The following is a 19,587-nucleotide window of genomic DNA, read 5'->3' on the forward strand; positions in this document are numbered from 1 at the left end:
AAATGATCTCTTGAATTCACCGAGGGGGTAATATCAGTGTATGATAGAAGGAACCATATCACAATTAAAAAATCATTTTTTTGACGTTGAAACGAAAACCCTTAAATTTAAGGATGCTTAAAAATAAGTGCATTCCAAGTAGATTAACACCACAGAGGCGAAAGATAACCAAGACAAGAAACATAAGTGCTAAGATTGGCGAAATTTGACGGATTATGAACAACAAACTGTGAAAATTTTTAGCTATATTCTTCTAGAGGCGACATCAATGATTAGTAACGTAAAGACGCAATATTTCTTATAAAAAATAGAACAGGAATGTTTTACGTAAATTCTGGCAAAAATAGCCGCTTCCGGATCACGCTATTCGCTGGTAAATATAGCGTTTGACCAGGCTGATATCAAAAGCTTTGAAACAGAAGTGCAAAACAATAGAAAGATTTTACTGGGTCCGATATTAATTAATCTTTCAGTTTGAAGGAAAAAAGGGATGACGTTTCACCGCGTGTAACTTTATTTGCGACACATTTAATCTGCAGAGCAAAGTTTTAAATTCACCATTCTTCATTTCATTTCAAAGTTTTACCCGTGTCAAAGCACATATCGGACTTGAACACAAACAGCCTGCAACTATCCGAGCGTAGCCGACCAGTTGTGTTTATTTTGACTTGTGTGAAAGCATCAACGGAAATGAAGACTTTGCTCTTTAAGAAATCCGTAGCGCTGGTTTGTTTGCTTCTGGTCGACTTCTGTTCTTCGGCGGAGGAGTTTAAAGTCTTCAGATACACACAATCATCAAAAGACTCTTTTCTTATACCGTTGTCAAAATGTATCAATGATACCGTCGACTACTGCAGTGAATATAATGCAGCTAAAGATACAGGAAGAGGCTGTTTTTGTGACTGCGATGACAAACACGCTACGTTTTCGTTTCACAAGAAGTCTTGGTCTTGTCTTCGGAATGAAGATGCGAGAACATTTTTTGGTAAGTTTTTATGTGTTCGTACAGTTTTAAGTAAAGCTTCCTGAAAATTTAATATTTACAAATAAGCTTGAATGTTTAATTTTAGGAACATTTTTTGGGTGAATTAGAATTCGGAGAATTTGTGTTTCCAGTAAATGTTTATAAAATGTCTGTTTCCAAGTTAGATTTAGTTTTTACACTGTTTAAGGCTATAAAATGCTAAGTTTCTTTGTGGGTATCTTTCTTATGGAAATAAAAAGCAATTGTTTATTAGAGTATTAATAATAGATTATGACGTATCGATTTGCAGACGTCAAATTTTTCGTGCCCACGCGAATAAAAAGTTAATGTTTGCGAACTTTGCTCTTTTGCATTTTTATCCCGTAACAAATTTTATAAAAGAAATAAAACCTCTTATCTACTTCTTGATAATCTGATAAGGATCATAGCAGGTAAATTCGCTCCATCGAGGGACTGATAGAACCCTTCTTTCTCTTTGCTATGATCTGTATCATAAAGGGTTTAAAGGCATAGAAAGGAGGTTTTATTACTTAAGTATTTTTATGACATTTTTATCTATCTTTTAACTCTCAATAAGCTCACTACGTTACTGTCATGAAATTACCTTTCTAGTAAAGGATACTTTATTATCAGTTTCTAACGAACAGTAATTATCGAGCAAATGTAACAAATATTACTTAGTGTATTGATGTTGAGCTAAAGGGTGCTACCTGGTGCTAAATATTAGAAGTGGGTTCAAAAGAATGAATTAAATAATGCCTAAAGGTCACATTTCTATTCCTTAACGGGACAACGTCACGGGATTTTTCTGGTTTTTGGTAAAAAGTGCTAAAATTTGCAAGGTGGTCTTGCTCAAACATGAAATGGACCTCATACATCAACAAGAAAATATAAAGTAAATTGTTGTTGAAGGAAGAACGGAGCATTTTATTTTTTAGCTGTTTTGTACAGGCGACAAGGACAGAACTTGAAAAAATTAGCCTGACTTTTTCAAGTTGAGATCTTGAGTTTGAGGGTCTCAATGGGGTGGTGGCTTTTACGGTTAACGGTTAAAATTTTGGCTGTTTTACGGGTAACGGTTAGGGGATTTTTTTTTCCATTACGGTTAACAGAAGTTAAAAATTAATTTCCATTTATTTTAAAGTTAAAAATTAATTTCCGTTATCGAAAAAAATATATTTGGTCTAAGGACCATTCTGGGACGATGAAGTGACCTAGTCTATTTTATTAAAAATTACTGACCGATTTTTTACGGTTAACATATTTTACGGCTAACGGTTAAAACGTTCCAGTTTTTTCGCCTAACGGCTAAATGTTTGGCCGATTTACGGCTCAATACACTGGCATAGTAATTTTTAACAAAACTGCACCACTATTTGTCGGTTTCCCTATGTTTTTAGGCTGTTGTATATTTGATGCAAAACCCGTGACAGTGTTTTTTTATCTTTTTTTTTTTAAAAATTTTTTTTCACCTCTTTTTCGGGTATTTTTTTTTTCCCGGACCCACAAAAAAAAAAGTATCTCACACTCATGGAGGAAATAATGTTAACATCTTTTTTTACTTTTTCATAGGGTGTAGCAATCCGACTTTCTTTGAAAATGAGAATCGAACCGACAAGCTAACAGTGCTGGGCAATGGCGACGAAAGAGAAATAACGTTGAACAATGGAGGCTGTATAATAAATGCTACTTCTTCATGGTATATAGATTGTCGTGGAGAAAAGGTCCCTTTGAGTATGGCATTAATAGGAAGCACGTTTATAGGCTGAAACGAGAGCCACCTTTTTACGAATTTGAGGTATAGTCTTAAAAACTATTGGCACTAATGGCTTGTTTGTTTCGTTATGCGGAAAACGTTTGTTAGAGCAATATAGCGTGAACTGGCAGAACTGGGTTGAGCGGCGACTTTGTTCCAGAGGTTTTCACTGATTGTCGGTTTTGCTTTGTGCCTTTACTGGTCTATAGCGCTATTCAACACCTTATAGACTGAACAGCTAATAATGCACCAGAAAGTTCGAGTTGCTGTTTGCTTATGTTGCAACATACGGGTAGTGCAAAATCTTTAATATAAAAATACCGACCACTGGTAACGGTGAGGGAGAGAGAGAAAGGGGGGGGGGGGGAAAGGAGTGAATGTTTGAGGAGGGGGTTTACATTAAATCATTAAATAAATTAGTAAGCGCACACGCAAATAAGTTTAAAAGCTTCTAAACAGAAAAGGACACATCAACAATGTAGAAATAAAACTGTCATTTGGTGGACTCTAAAAGTCAATATAATTACCTTAAAAAACAATTTCTTGCTGATATATTGTGTTGAATTTGGTAACCATCTTGTGAAAGAAGAAGGGGAGGGGCTTAATAAGGAGTAGGGGTAGTGAAAAAGTGTAGTTATAGTGGAGGCTTATCTGAGAGGTGGAGCAAAATACTTAGATCAAAGAGAAAGGAGTGCTCAAAAGAGCTTTATCCGAAGTAAAATTAAAATTAAAAGGACATTCTCATAATTAAATACATAATTTTTCTGAAATCGTTTAAAACAGGTCGGCAATCTACAAAACAATCCGGAACTCACAGGAAGAGTTGTCAACCTGGGAATTAGTTGCAGCTCTGCCAATAAACACTACTGTCTGTTGTTCAAGTTGAGAGGAAATACCAAATGTAAGTTGTTACCATAGTTACACACCTGTTACCATAGTTACTCTTTAATTTTTTTTTATTATCTACACCCTCACACCATAAAATAATTTCACTATATATTTATACACGTAGTAGCAGTATTCAAACAGCATTTAGAGAAAAATATTTTGAGTTGAGTGATAATTACAAAATTTCGCAGCATATCACGAGTAGCGAAGTCAATATCAAGTGTATTCCTATATAAAAAATTCACGATGTTATTTGTTTAAAATACAAGCAAATATCTTACCTTTGTTCCTCACTTCAAACCATCTTGCTTAGTAACTCATAGAAATCTTGGAAGCTTAGCAGCTGTGTTTTGAAAAGTACACGACTCAAATGTCCACATTTTGCCACACAATGTAGAAATGTCCGCCATCATGTTTTCAGAGCGAGGCAGCTGTAAAGATTGCCATATATGGAGACTGCAACACTGCTCTCCGCCATATATGGAAACTGCAATATCCCCAGACAAAACAGCTCGTAACCAATCACAATCAGTAATTTTATACTATCTTTGCTTACTTAGGTCCTTTGACAGCACCTCAAACGACAACAGCAACGAAAGTGGTTGAACAGGTAGCAAAAACAGCTCCTCCTGTAGTAGGCATATCGAAAAATCCAACTCAGGTACCTTCTTATAAGATCATCATCATCATCATCATCATCATCATCATCATCATCATCATCATCATCATCATCATCATCATCATCATTTATTAGCTACTTTGAAATATTACAGTTATAATTTTGGTAAGGCGAGGAGTCCTCTAAGAAACCACCAGGCTTATTGGGGAGGTCACCTCTTTTATCAATTTGTTAGAAGATAACAATACAAAGAAAAGGAAATGATTTAGAACCACGAATTTAATCCTGAAGCTATTTGTTACATATTGTCAAAATATCCCTGAACCCCACCCCAGCAAAGAAAACCCACCCACTGTGTACAATATAAAATTTGTTCATTGTCTTTTTTTATCTTATGATTTGTTGACATCCGATGGCGAGGCTTGACTACCAATAAAGACATCTGCAGTGAAAACCTTACTTTACTTTTTAGGGCCACAATTTTTTTTTAAAAACTTTCTTCCCTCTTAAAAATTTTTTTCACTTCTGTTGTTTGTCAATTCAAGTAAATTGAACATATGTCATGACTTGTGCTAACAAACTGTCACATTCTTTTATGAACATGCGTGATCCGTCTCTTATGTTTACTACGGGTTTCTTATAGGGTTTTCTACTGCTTCTTTTGATCCCTTATTTCACGTATCTATTAAAAACTTCCCTAGATTCCATAGTTCCTTTGTACCCTTTTGTTGTAATTTTCGATTGTTTTTCTTCATCGTTGTAAAAGAAAATACCTTTTTTATTTCCCTGCAGGTTCTGACAGCTCCAAGCCCAGCCGCTGACCGAAAGAATGATGACGTCAGCGTCAGTCTAGCAAATCTGGGTCTCATCGTGGGGGTGACTGTCGCAGTTATTCTTGTTTTTCTCTTAGCCGGAGTTTTCATTCATCGACAGCTCAATGCAAGGTGACTGTAGATGTAATTATTATACGTTATTCAAATCAGCATTGAAGGGAAAGAGTATAGGGCTTTCCACAAGTTGCTCGAGATTTATCAGAAAGTTGCCCGTAATTGCTTAGAACGTTGCTCCAAAAATCCCAAAAAGTTGCTTCTTACATTAAAAGTTGCTCGAAAGTTGCTCCAAAAAATTCAAAAAGCGCTGCTTCTAATCAAGAGAATTTCTCTTAATATATGCTAATTTTCCTTTGACTAAGCTTTCTTAGCAGTTTTATGCAATTTTACAGCAAAAAAGTATCTAAATAGCATATTAAGGGGAAAATTTGTTAAATAATAAGGATTTCGGCAACTGAGAAAAATCGTGAAGATAACGATGACGTCATGTTTGCTGACGAGTTTGTAATCTTTAAACGCGGAATGAGCCGAAAGTTGAAACGTCTTCAGATGTTCCTCGAAAATCTTCGGAAAACTTCGTAAATCTTCGGAAACGTTCGTATGGCCTTTGAACAACACTTGGATAATCTTCGGAGATCTTCGGTCTGAAAATTGCTCAAAATGCAAAAAGTTGCTCGAGAGGAAAAAAATCAGTGCTCGAAGGGGAAAAAGTTGCTCGAAACTTGAAAAGTTGCCAAAAAGTTGCCGAGCAACTTGTGGAAAGCTCTAGGAAAGAGACTGAACGTTTCCAATAAATTGAAAAAGGACTCAAGTTTATTAAATGGAAATTTGCCATAGTCTAATTTACGATTCTGGAAAATCAATCGACTGTACTTTCACTGAACAACATTTTTGAGCGGGCATTGTCTATTTAAAAGATTTCTCAATGGAAATCCCGCCTTTTAATTTACGTCGAACAATTTACATACCATATTTTCTGCTAAGACAGAAGAAATAACTGAAAGAACTTGCACATTAAATCTATCTTTCAGTTAATGTGTACATTTGACATATCTTAAACTTTCACGGAACAGCACCTTGTATTTTATAATTTGTTTTTAGCAAATTGTAGCACCTACACATTATTCGAATGGTCAAAACAGTTAGGGATATTCTCTTGTTAGAAATTTTGAAAAATTAAGTTATTGATGTCCACATTTCCTGCATTCTGAGAGTCGTTTTAACCATCACTCCCCTGTGAGCTGTACCTTTGTGGCTCATGCCATATGGCGGTGCGGACGCACCCATCGCAACCCCCTTGCCTACGACCCTGATGCAGATGATTATGTTTTAACAAAGTTCACCTGTTTTTTTTTTAAACTTTGTTGCATTTTCTTACAGAAAACATCCTCGCGCCTTCTCTGAACGTCAAAGCTCTCAATCAGAATCAGGGTCCCAGCAGCCTTCTGAACAAAGTGATGGATACGCCACTCTCAGCACCAACAGATCTTGTAAGTACGATTCCTTAGTATTAACAGTATAGTATAGTATTATTATTAACAGTGGGATCTTCCACATAGTATTATTATTATTAGTATTTAGAAGTGTTGGTTTTTGTGGAGGGGGGAAAAGATCCAGGAGAAAAACTCTCGGAGCAAGGACGAGAACCAACAACAACTCAACCCACATCTGACACCTGAGGTCCGAAAATCAAACCCGGGCCACATTGGTGGGAGGCGAGCGCTCTCACCCCTGTGCCATCCCTGCTCCCCCAAAACACATACCACACACGAGTACTCTAAATGGTTCGAGATTATTTACCTAACAGTACAATTTTCAAGGGAGGAATAGGGGTGGGTGGGTGGGTGGGTGGGGGGGGGGGGTTTGAGTGGTAGAGGGGAAGTTTGTGGTTCAATTTTAGCCTTGGAACAATTTAGTGTCTTCCTTTATTCTGGTGTATGGGAATGTATGATGATGAATATCCAGCAAAGGAAATATACAAAATTGTACCAAAAATAAAACTGTACCACAACAGAGACACAAGAAGTGAAGGAGGTTTAGAAAGTGGCCGGCATGTTTAAGCAACACTGTATATTAAGTAGAGATCTCAAGCTTTATATGTTGTCCCATTTCAGACCATTTGATGTTACCCTCGAAAATAATTTCTTTTGTAGTTCAAATATTTCTGTGTGAAAATGAACTGATATTTTTTAATAGATAAAGGAACAATTCTCTAAAATAAAAAACAAATGATCTGAAATGGGCAACTTACGTACAATTTACTGTGTTTTTAATTCAAAAGGTTTCTTTTTTTCTTGTTTAGCAATATACGCATCAAACTACGCTGTTCCTTACGCAGTTTCTGAAGTCGAAACGGGGCATTTACGTCCCCCGGGACGCTTTCCAGCCAGTAACAATGAAAGACACGAGAATAAGGGCCTCGATGAAGAGGAACCATTCTATAACACCGTGGATGAGCTATTTCCAAACGGCAGAGAAATTCCTGGGGAATATGAGGATCCCGTCGCATCAGAAACGCCCCATAACATTGGTCCTATAAGTGTGGAACAGCGTGTGTACAACATGATCGAGGTCCTGAATACAGATACCTCAGAGAGCCCTAATGATTATGAATCCAATGAAGAATACCAGGAACATCCAGGTATTAGCGTGGCACAACCTGTATATAACATGATGGAGGTCCTTGATGCAAAAACCGACGAAAAACCTAAAGATTCTGATCCTAGACACAAAGAGTTACCAGTGCACAAAATTTTAGAGGAGCCTTTAGCAAATGGTACAGGAGACACAGCAAGAAGTGGGCCTAGTAGTGTAAAAGACCCTGTGTATAATGTGCTGGATGGCCCTGACACGGAAAAAATAGATTCACCAAATGATGAAACATTGTATACTGTCAAGGAAGGTCGTGATCAGGATAACCGAAGAACGTTTTTGTATAAGGTAACCTAAAATCGAGGAAAATGTCATAAAAACGGGAAAGTGTCCTTTCAGCTCCAAGGTCAAAACATTAATTCTCCTTGACGGTTACGATATATTTTTTATTTATACTAGTTTTGGGAATTTGGTTAGCAATCAGCATAACTTTCATTTGGTTTGATAAATTTCATAAATTTCATAATGTACCGTAAAATTCCGGTTATAAGCCCCCCTCCCCCCTTATAAGCCTTTCTGGTTATAGGCCCATCTACCTGGAAACAAAAAAGTACATCCGGTTATAACCACCCCCCCCCGGATATAAGACCCCTCTGCCGGATGACAGTATACTGTACAGTGCTAAATGTTGCTTTTTTATGGCTTTTAAACTTAAAAACAGATTTCAATCAACACTGGCGTGGCTCTTTTCGAATCTTTTTTAATCCGCTTATAAGCCCCCCCCGGATATAAGCCCCTCCGTTTTAAAGCCCACCCAAAATCCCTTAGGAAGTTGTATAAGCCCAGGGCTAATAACCGGAATTTTACGGTATCTTTTTAAAGTGGCTGTGTAAAAACTACTTGCAAATTGGAGAACCTCAAAATAATAGCTTTTTTAACACAAAAGAAGCGATAATAAACCGAAACAAATGCCGAAAGAATAGCTGCGAAGATTAATTTAATTAGATTATTTAAATCGGATTACATTCAACAAATTTAAAAAAATGCAAGTGACACAGTTATCCCGTTGATACGACCAGATTTTTGTAGTGAAATATTGGGCCGGGAATTCCATTAATGATTATACTTCGATACCTGGAAAAAAAGTAAATAGTCATTGTTTGCAAAAATAACGGACGTGAATTTGAATCTCTTTTATATTTAAAACATATTTAAATCAGTGAGGTAGTTAATAACCCTATGCAAATATGGCCGCCATTTAAGTTTTGGTTCCCAGAAGAATCATTTGTTAACAGAGTCAAGTTACTTTACCTTATAGATCAAGTCAAAGTTAATCAGCGTATGGAGTTTTAAGGCAATACTCTTATCGAATAGGAAATTACAGAGATATTTATATTGTCCTTAACATGAAAACGAAGCTTGGCAGGCCAGGATGACTATTCCCATACAAATCTCTTTAATTTAAATGAGTCATAAATTAACAGCTTTTTAACCAAAAACACGAAAGCTTCTTTAGCGTATGATTCCTGTATTTTCAAGTTTCACCATCATTATTTTATGAAACTTGACCAAGCAGCAGAATTAAGTAGGGGACAAGTAGGTAAAATTGTAAATAGATAATAAATAAACTGTAAATAAATGCTCAATATCTAATAAAAACACTGCAAATAGTTTGTAAATTGCTAATAAATAGATGCTTAGATGGATAAAGCAACTTGGAGTTACTTGTCTATATGATTTTTTTCCCGCCTTAAACGAATTTTGGTTGGTTAGCTGATTTCTGAAGAGCCCTTCAACCGTTGACGTCATACACAAAAAACCGGTTTCTACTTCGATGAGAGGTCGCGTCAACTAAAATTTAACTAAGGGCGTATTCATTTCAAATTTCTCTCACGAGTCTGATATTTAATTTTCGCAAAATGGAAATATTCAAGGTCGACTTAACCGTGATAATTATGTTTCATTTGACGGTTGTCGCGATATCAGAGGAGTTTGAGATTTTCAGAACAAGAACGCCTGGAGAAGATGGAACAGATTCGTTCCAAATTCCTCCGTCTTTGTGCAATCAAGGTGGAATGAAATGTGAGCAATTCGGCGCCAAAACAGAACGGCCATGTTTTTGCTCTTGTCCTTACGTTAACGCCACTTTCTTGTTTGACAACAATGAATGGAGATGCTTAAATAACGCACATGTTCGCAGACTGTTAGGTAAGTAAACGACAAGTGCATTAATAAATTGTAATATCTTTCTTTTATGCACATAATTCCCGAATCGTAAGGTTATTTCAAAAAATTGTAGTGCGCCTTAGGTTAAAAAGTGTTACTTACGGGTATGACACTGTACTAGGTAGCTTTTTAGGATTATTTTGATTTTTTAGCGCGGCTATTTCGTACGTGTTCGTTCAAGAAGTTTGATATTGTTATTCTTGGTTTTCACGTGACGTCATCAAAATTCTAAAACCCAGCATCGCAAGATCCCTGAGTTTTTTCCTTCACTGGCTATTAGATGTCCTTAATATATATCTTGTTGAAGGTTTTTTGTTCGATAGCATTCGCCGTCTTTAAGATAGAGCAATTTGAATTTCGGAGTTTCACGCCACAAGAGATCAAAGATGGCCGCCAGAAGGCTGTCACGTTTTCTTAACAATCGGAACAATTGAGGTTTTTGTGTTTATGTGAATGTTTACTTGTGCACGAGGGTGGTCTGACCTAATTTTGTGGCAGAACTTTTTGCCAGATGTTTTCATTGATGTTGGAGCCCAACTGCTTGGGCTCCAACATCGCGTTTCCATACTGTGCTCTCTAAATTTACGGAAACATTTTGACGGCTAACTCAAATACGGAATAACCGTGATACAGACTTAAGACTTAGACAAGTAGTTTATGTAGTAGTTTTCTCCAACCTGTTATATCCTTGATGTTTTCGACTCATTAGTTTTGGATTTATTTTTTCGCGGCGTGCCATTGAAAACCACCTATTGTGTTCGACGGAGAAAAAAGTTATTTTATATTTTATCCTCGAAGATTGTAATTTATTTGCGCAAAGTAAAATTACATAGTAATTACATAGTGGTTTATAATATTTTTTATTGTCAAGGAAAGGTTCCCGCGCATCTTCTATCGACAAGAATTATCAATCTCCTTAAACTGGGCAGGACATGCCCTTTTCATGTTTTCTTTTAAGTTATTTACTTTCTTGATATCTCACTCCACAGGTTTAAGGTCTTCATACCTTTCAAATTTTTTAACTTTATTATTGGTCAGTGGTGAGTAGGCTTAGCCACAAGTTGCTCAAGATTTCCTCAAAAGTTGCTCGAAATTTCTTAAAAAATTGCTCAAAAGTTGCTTGAAATATCCAAAACGTTGCTCGAAAGTTGCTCAAAAAAATCCAAAACGTTTCCTTTAACCCTTTAAGTCCTAATAACGCATATGTGCGTGGAAAATACCAGCAGTAATTAAAAAATCTGCAGCTTTCACATATCTGGACAATTGATAGTAATGAGCCCTCGTTATGGCAAAGTGATAATTTTCAAAGCTTTAACAGGGCGTCTCCTTTATTTCCGACCATCGATTTTGGTTCGAGAATTCGAATTGTCTCATTTGCTGGGATTTTAAAGCCTTTACCTAGTTAAGCTATAAAATGGGTTTCATTTGATTTAAAATTCTTATTTGTATTTTTTAGGATTTATCGAAGTTTGGTCCGATCCACAGCAATTACGCGCCTTCCGAAACGGTTAAAATAGCACATATTGCAATTGCTCTCAAAAAATAAATATTCACTTAAAAGATCCAGTTCTTTCTGTAAACTATGGACTCATCATTGTAGTTTATTTAGCAATGCTTCAATTATGATTCCTCCTGGTTTCTTCATAGGCCAAAAGAAGATTTCCGACCCCCCTAATCCAGCTTTGAACGAAACACGGAAATAGCCCAACTTTGAAGGCAAATTTAAAAAATGTGGCACCTGCTTGAGACTACTTAATTACATGAAAGGAATCTATAAATGACCATTTCTTAAAAACAAGAATAAAATTTGTCAGCACACCAAGTCTGCAAAGCTGACAACCGCTTAAAATTCAGGAAATTTTCAAAATTAAAAAGCAACGAACACCTCGTCTTTACAAATTCTTCGGATAAATCTGCATACTAAAACCTCATAACGTCTCTTACCTGGCTTTAGAATGTCTGTTCCGGTCTTTACAGTCATCTCTGAATTCTAGGTAACTTCAAAACTAATAGCTTTTTCCTTCAGCTGTAGGTTTGTACACGTTTAGAACCAGTTGCATCTTCGTAGCGTGACTGTCACATCGCAACATATGTATAAAAGAAGCGTGGAAGTTCTTTGTATCGCTGATCGTAGTGTTGCTCAAAGCCGCTTTTGAACGGGCATATTCCTCTTAAAACGTTTGCAGGGACATGTTAAAGATTAGTGTTACCACGCATATAAGTAGTAAACGGTGAGCCGAGATCGATGAATGTTACCGCCATCTTGTGTTTACAACAGGTGTATTCGTTCCTAGGAGCTTAACATTTCAGTCAGCCTGACACTTTTTGAAAGGGACAGTAAGAGATATGAAATATCTAAGATCCGTTAACAGGGTTCATAATAAAACAGTACTAAAGTGTTCACTGGTAAAAGAAAAAAAAATGATAAGTTTTTGGCAGCCAGCTAGCCAGCCAGATCATAATAAAAGGAAGGGAAGAAAACTAAGGGAAGAGAAGGAAAGAGTTTGAAAAGAAAACTGAAATTTTTTAAAAGCAACAAAAAACAAGAGTTATGTTTCTGGTTAAAGGCAATTCCTTAAAGATTTTATCAGTCGTAAAATACTATATTGTAAACCGGTCAGTATAAAACACGGACTGCGGACTACTGACTACGGACTGGGTATAAAACACGGACTGAGGTATAAAATACGGACTCAAACTGCGGACTAGGTGTAAAATACGGACTACAGTATAAAATGCGGACTAAGCATGCAAACTGCTTACAAACATGACCTGATGGTCAAAATAACGAAAACCAAGGCTGTAAGTTGACTTACTCGACAAAGTTAGCCTTTTTCCTGCAGAAAGCCTGCTCGTAGGTTACGCCAAAGTACTGTCAAAACACCTTAAAATTTCCTCCAATTGTGAGGCACTTAATTTTTTTTTCCCCTCTGCTTTAGTCTTTCATTCTTGGAGTTTTAGTCGTGTAGTGGAGACTCGAATCAAAACTCAAAATGTTGTTGATTTCATTACAGTTCTGTTAAATCTCGATAACTCGAACCTCCTGCTAAACTCGAACCTTCTCCGATTCCCCTCCAGGTTTTTTTATACTAATATTACCCTCGCTAACTCAAACTCCCGATATCTCGAACCCTTTTTCGATTTCTCTTGAAGGCTCAAGATATCGTGATTCAACTGTATATGCCTCAAGCGGCAGGCACGTGAGTATTTGACAAACAACCCTAATTTGCATGACAATGAAAACCGGGTCAGGCGTTTTTTCCCCGTATGTTTCTCTTCTGGCAGTAGAATTTTTTTTAGCCTCTTCACTACATCAAAATTTCGTGCTTCTTTTTTGCTATCATGGAAGTGTTGAAATAAGCGAATGGCTAAACGTGAAAACAAACTGTGTGTTAGTATGTTGGTGCGGCAGCGAAAATAATATTGCAGAAAAAAAAAATCAAATCCCTGAACATTGAAACAACGATTTGAACGAGAAAAAACCCTTCAGTTGTTTTGACTGTAAGGGGCTCCGTAAACCGTCAGGTAGCTTGTTTTGACTGTAAGGTACTTTGCCGAGGAAGATCATAATTGTTCGGGGTGAATCCCTACGAAGTTCAACGGACGACGAAACGGTAAACTCTGAACAAGATTTATTTACTCTCTTCGATAACAAACATCAACGTAATACGAGCCGACAAAGGTCACATAAAGCCGTTGCGTTACATGAGGTCACCTGCACAGTTTTGTGTAAACAATAATTTTATGCTCACGTATGTACATCCTTGATGTGTTCTCGTTATTTCTAGCAGTGGTTCGCTTTTATATGCTTAGTCCGCATTTTATACCGTAGTCCGTGTTTTATACCTAGTCCGCAGTTTGAGCCCGTATTTTATACCTCAGTCCGTGTTTTATACCCAGTCCGTAGTCCGTAGTCCGCAGTCCGTCCACGTTGTATACTGACCGGTATACAATACAGTATTTTACGACCGATAAAATTTTTAACGAATTTTATTTTTTACCACTGCACTGTTTTATTATGAACCCTGTTAACGGATCTTAGATATTTCATATCTCTTACTGTCCCTTTCAAAAAGTGTCAGGCTGACTGAAATGTTAAGCTCCTAGGAGACTGGGAACGAATACACCTGTTGTAAACACAAGATGGCGGTAACATTCATCGATCTCGGCTATTTTGAGGTGGAGCAAAATACTTAGATCAAAGAGAAAGGAGTGCTCAAAAGAGCTTTATCCGAAGTAAAATTAAAATTAAAAGGACATTCTCATAATTAAATACATAATTTTTCTGAAATCGTTTAAAACAGGTCGGCAATCTACAAAACAATCCGGAACTCACAGGAAGAGTTGTCAACCTGGGAATTAGTTGCAGCTCTGCCAATAAACACTACTGTCTGTTGTTCAAGTTGAGAGGAGTTACCAAATGTAAGTTGTTACCATAGTTACACACCTGTTACCATAGTTACGCTTTAAATTATTTACACCCTCACACGATAAAATAATTACACTATATATTATACACGTAGTAGCAGTATTTAAGTGGTATTTAGGAATAATATTTTGAGTTGAGTGATATTTACAAAATTTCGCGGTAGCGAAGTCAATATCAAGTGTATTCGTATACGAATTCACGATGTTATTTGTTTATAATACAAGCAAATATCTTACCTTTGTTTCTGTCTTCAAACCATCTTGCTCAGTGATTTGCAAATATCTTGGTAGATTTATTTTGAAATGTATAACGACTCAGATGGCCACATTTTGCCACACGATGTAAAAATGCCCGCCATCTTGTTTTCAGAGCGAGGCAGCTGTAACTATTGCCATATATGGAGACTGCAATACTGCTCTCCACCATATATGGAAACTGCAATATGGAAAGTGCCCTTTCAGCTCCAAGGTCAAAACATTAATTCTCATGGTTACCATAAAATTCTATTTATACAAGTTTTGGGAATTTGGTTAGATATTAGCATAACTTTCATTGGTTTGATAAATTTCATAGAATCCATAATGTACCGTAAAATTCCGGTTATAAGCCCCCCCCGCTTATGAGTCCCCCTGGTAATAGGCCCATCTGCCTGGAAACAAAAAAGTACATCCGGTTAAAAGCCCCGCCCCGGATATAATACCCCTTTACCGGAGGACAGTATTGGACATATATGGAGACTGCAATACTGCTCTCCACCATATATGGAAACTGCAATATCTCCCAGACAAAAACAGCTCGTAACCAATCACAATCAGTAATTTTATACTATCATTAATTACTTAGGTCCCTTGACAGCACCTCAAACGACAACAGCAACGAAAGTGGTTGAACAGGTAGCAAAAACAGCTCCTCCAGTAGTAGACATATCGAAAAATCCAACTCAGGTACCTTCTTATAAGATCATCATCATCATCATTATCCTCCTCCTCCTCCTCCTCCTCGTCCTCCTCCTCCTCCTCCTCCTCCTCCTCCTCATCATCATCATGATTTATTAGCCACTTTGAAATATTACAATTGAAATATTATAATTATGGTAAGGCGAGGGGAGGTCACCTTGGTTATCAATTTGTTAGAAAATGACAATACAAAGAAAAGGAAATAATTTCGAACCACAAATTTGTTCCTGAAGCTATTTGTTACATATTGTTGAAATATCCCCTCTTGAACTCTTCATATACAGCGACGATTTAACTTCAAATGGTGGCCAAAAAAACATTCACTGTGTACAATATAAAGTTTGTCTGTTGTCTTTCTTTATCTTATGGTTTGTTGACATGTGATGGCGAGGCTTGACTATCAATAAAGACATCTGCAGTGAAAACCTACTCTAATTCTGTTGTTTTTCAATTAAAGCAAATTGAACACATGCCCTGACTAAGCTGTAACTTTCTTTAATGCGCATGCGTGATCCGTCTCTTATGCATACTTAGGATTTCTAATAGGGTTTCCTACTGTTTCTATTAATCCCTAAAATTCACATATGCAGTAAAAGCTGCTCTAAATTACCTAGTTCCTGTGTACCCTTTTGCAGTATTTTTGATTGTTTTTCTTCATCGTTGTAAAAAAATACCTTTTTTATTTCCCCGCAGGTTCTGACCGCTCCAAGCCCAGCTGCTGACCGAAAGAATGATGACGTCAGCGTCAGTCTTGCAAATCTGGGTCTCATCGTGGGGGTGACTGTCTCAGTTATTCTTGTTTTTCTCTTAGCCGGAGTTTTCATTCATCGACAGCTCAATGCAAGGTGACTGTAGATGTAATTCGCGTCAAGAGAACACTTTCCCTGTCTATACGTGTATCCAATTCACACCTCATCATCATCATCATCATCATCATCATCATCATCATCATCATCATCATCATCATCATCATCATCATCATCATCATCATCATCATCATCATATTGTCCATCCATCCCACTTCTGTTGTTATAAGTTATACATATTAGCATTGAAGAGAAAGAGACTAAACGTTTCCAATTAATTAAGAAGGGCGCTCGAAACGTCATCTGTTTAAATTTGAAGAAGGACTCAATTTTATTAAATGGAAATTTGCTATAATCTTATTTACGATTCTGGAAAATCAATCGACTGTACTTTCAATAACATTTGTTTGAGCGGGTATTGTTTATTTTAGAGATTTCTCAAGGGAAATCCCGCCTTTTAATGTCCACATTGCCTGCATTCTGAGAGTCATTTTAACCATCACTCCCCTATGATTGTGGCCCATGCCATATGGCGGTGCGGACGCACCCATTGCAGCCCCCTGCCTACGGCCCTGATGCAGATGATTATGTTTTAACAAAGTTCACCTGTTTTTTTTTAAACTTTGTTGCATTTTCTTACAGAAAACATCCTCGCGCCATCTCTGAACGTCAAAGCTCTCAATCAGATTCAGGGTCTCAGCAGCCTTCTGAACAAAGTGATGGGTACGCCACACTTAGCACCTACACATACCAAACACTCTTAATAGAAATTCAATTCGAGGGAGGAATTGGGGGTAGGGGGTTGAAAGGGAGAGGGGGCGTTTGTGGTTCAATTTAAGCCTTGGTACAATTTAGTGTCTTCCTTTGTTCTGGTGTATGGGAATGTACGGAAATCAATATCAAACAAGGGAAAATGCTAAATTGTACTTAAAATAAAAATGTACCACAACAGAGACACAAGAAGTGAACGAGGGTTAGAACGTGGCCAGCATGTTTTAGCAGCACTGTAAATTCAGTAGAGATCCCATTTCAGACCATTTGAGGTTACCCTTGAAAATAAATTCTTTTGTAGTTCAAATATTTCTGTGTGAAAAAGAACTGATAATTTTCTAATAGATAAAAGAATAATAGACCTTTTTAGCTTCATTTGTTTGTAATCCCATTTCAGAGCACGTGATAGTGCCCATAACTTCTTTCAACTTTCAACAAACAAATTCAAGTAATGAATAGTTTCCAGATGAACAAAAGAACAAATCTCTGGAGAGTATTATCCGAAATGGGCAATTTACATACGTAGCTAAAAAGGTCTAGTCTCTAAAATAAAAAACAAATGACCTGAAATGGGCAACATACGTACAATTTGAATAGGTTTTTTCTTCCATGTTTAGCAATATACGCATCAAACTACGCTGTTCCTTACGTGGTATCTGAAGATGAAACGGGGCATTTACGTCCCCCGGGGCGCTTTCCAGCCATTAACACTGAAAGACACGAAAATAAAGGCCTTGACGAAGAGGAGCCATTCTATAACACCGTGGATGAGCTATTTCCAAACGGCAGTGAAATTCCTGGAGAATATGAGGATCCCGTCACATCAGAAAGGCCCCATAACATTGGTCCTATAAGTGTGGAACAGCGTGTGTATAACATGATCGAGGTCCTGAATACAGATACCTCAGAGAGCCCTAATGATTATGAATCCAACGAAGAATACCAGGAAAATGCAGGTATTAGCGTGGAACAACCTGTATATAACATGATGGAGGCCTTTGATGCAAAGACCGTCGAAGAAGCTAATAATGATTCAGATCCCAGACACAACGAGCTTCCGGTGTACAAAGAGGAGCGTTTGCAAAATGATACAGGAGACATCGAAAGGAGTGGGCCTAGTAGTGTAAAAGACGGTCCTGACACGGACAAAACAGATCCACCAAATGATGAAACATTGTATAATGTCAAAGAAGGAAGTGATCAGGATAACCGCAGAACGTTTTTGTATAAGGTAGCCTAAAAAGAGGATAATCTCATAAAAAGGGGAAAGTGCCCTTTCAGCTCCAAGGTCAAAACATTAATTCTCATGGTTACCATAAAATTCTATTTATACAAGTTTTGGGAATTTGGTTAGATATTAGCATAACTTTCATTGGTTTGATAAATTTCATAGAATCCATAATGTACCGTAAAATTCCGGTTATAAGCCCCCCCGCTTATGAGTCCCCCTGGTAATAGGCCCATCTGCCTGGAAACAAAAAAGTACATCCGGTTAAAAGCCCCGCCCCGGATATAATACCCCTTTACCGGAGGACAGTAATGGACAGTGGTAATTGTTGCTTTATTATGACTTTTTAACTTATAACCAGATTTCAATCAACACTGCCGTGGCTCTTTTCGAAACGTTTTTTTATTCCGCTTATAAGCCCCCCCGGATATAAGCCCCTCCGTTTTTAAGCCCACCCAAAACCCTTTACGAAGTTGTATAAGCCCAGGGCTTATAACCGGAATTTTATGGTATCTTTTTAAAGTAGCTGTGTAAAAATTACTTGCAAATTGGAGAAAACCTCAAAATAATAGCTTTTTAACACTAAAGAATCGATAATAAACCGAACAAATGCCGAAAGAATAGCTGCGAAGATTAATTTAATTAGATTATTTAAAACGGATTACATTCGACAAATTTAAAAAAAATGCAAGTAACACAGTTTTCCCGTTGATATGACCAGATTTTTGTTGTGAAATATTGGGCCGGGAATTCCATTAATGATTATACTTCGATACCTTGTAAAAATAATGTTCATTGTTTGCAACAATAACGAACCTGAATTTGTATCTCTTTTATATTTAAAACATATTTAAATCAGTGAGGAGGTAGTTAATATTGCTATAGACCCTATGCAAATGATATGGCCGCCATTTAGTTCCCGGGGGGGGGGGGTACTCCCTATAATGGCCTATACGGGGAGGCTCCATCCGAAAGGGGTACCTTTTTCAGGTTTCAGGTATATAAAAGGGTTTGGAAATCTGTCATTTAGGTTTTTGAAAGGGCCTTTAATTAAATTATTTCGAACAGATGCAATTTATGGCTGTATTATTTCAATTTATTGAGCGCTATGTGAAAACGACAAGAAAACGTCATGTTTTAAGTCTATACCATGACTTTCAGTATATGAAAGGGGTACCTTTTTTCATTAAAAGGTATGCGAAAGGGGTACAATTTCTGACAAAATGGTATATAAAAGGGTAAGGGGTAAGAGCTCGGCGCGGAGCCTCCCCGTATAAAACTTTCTTGGGTACCCCCCCGGGATTTAGTTTTGGTTCCCAGAAGAATCATTTGTCAACAGAGTCAAATTACTTTACCTTAAAGATCAAGTCAGTGTATGAAGTTTTAAGGCAATTCTCTCATCTAATAGGAAATTACATGGTATTTATATTATCTTAAACATGAAAACGAAGCTTGGCAGGCCAAGATGACTATTCCCATAAAAATCTCTTTAATTTAAATG

At 37.1% G+C, this 19,587-nt stretch overlaps 1 long non-coding RNA gene and 1 pseudogene across 2 annotated transcripts; both read left to right on the forward strand.

The window, feature by feature from the left end:
* Window positions 1-487: 487 nt before the first annotated feature.
* On the forward strand, window positions 488-18,098 carry LOC144628842 (uncharacterized; annotated as a pseudogene). Its single transcript, XR_013566292.1, has 10 exons — window positions 488-985; window positions 2,558-2,783; window positions 3,525-3,642; window positions 4,190-4,290; window positions 5,041-5,192; window positions 6,459-6,568; window positions 7,381-8,022; window positions 9,657-9,878; window positions 16,730-16,810; window positions 17,476-18,098. The product of XR_013566292.1 is annotated as an uncharacterized LOC144628842 (transcript).
* Window positions 14,179-16,103, forward strand: LOC144628422 (uncharacterized). The gene is made up of 3 exons (XR_013566248.1): window positions 14,179-14,318; window positions 15,169-15,218; window positions 15,975-16,103. It is a non-coding gene; the product is annotated as an uncharacterized LOC144628422 (long non-coding RNA).
* Window positions 18,099-19,587: the final 1,489 nt, after the last annotated feature.

This window comes from Oculina patagonica, chromosome 10, assembly GCF_052425735.1.
Source record: "Oculina patagonica isolate OP01 chromosome 10, crgOcupat, whole genome shotgun sequence".
In the NCBI taxonomy this organism is placed as follows: Eukaryota; Metazoa; Cnidaria; class Anthozoa; order Scleractinia; family Oculinidae; genus Oculina; species Oculina patagonica.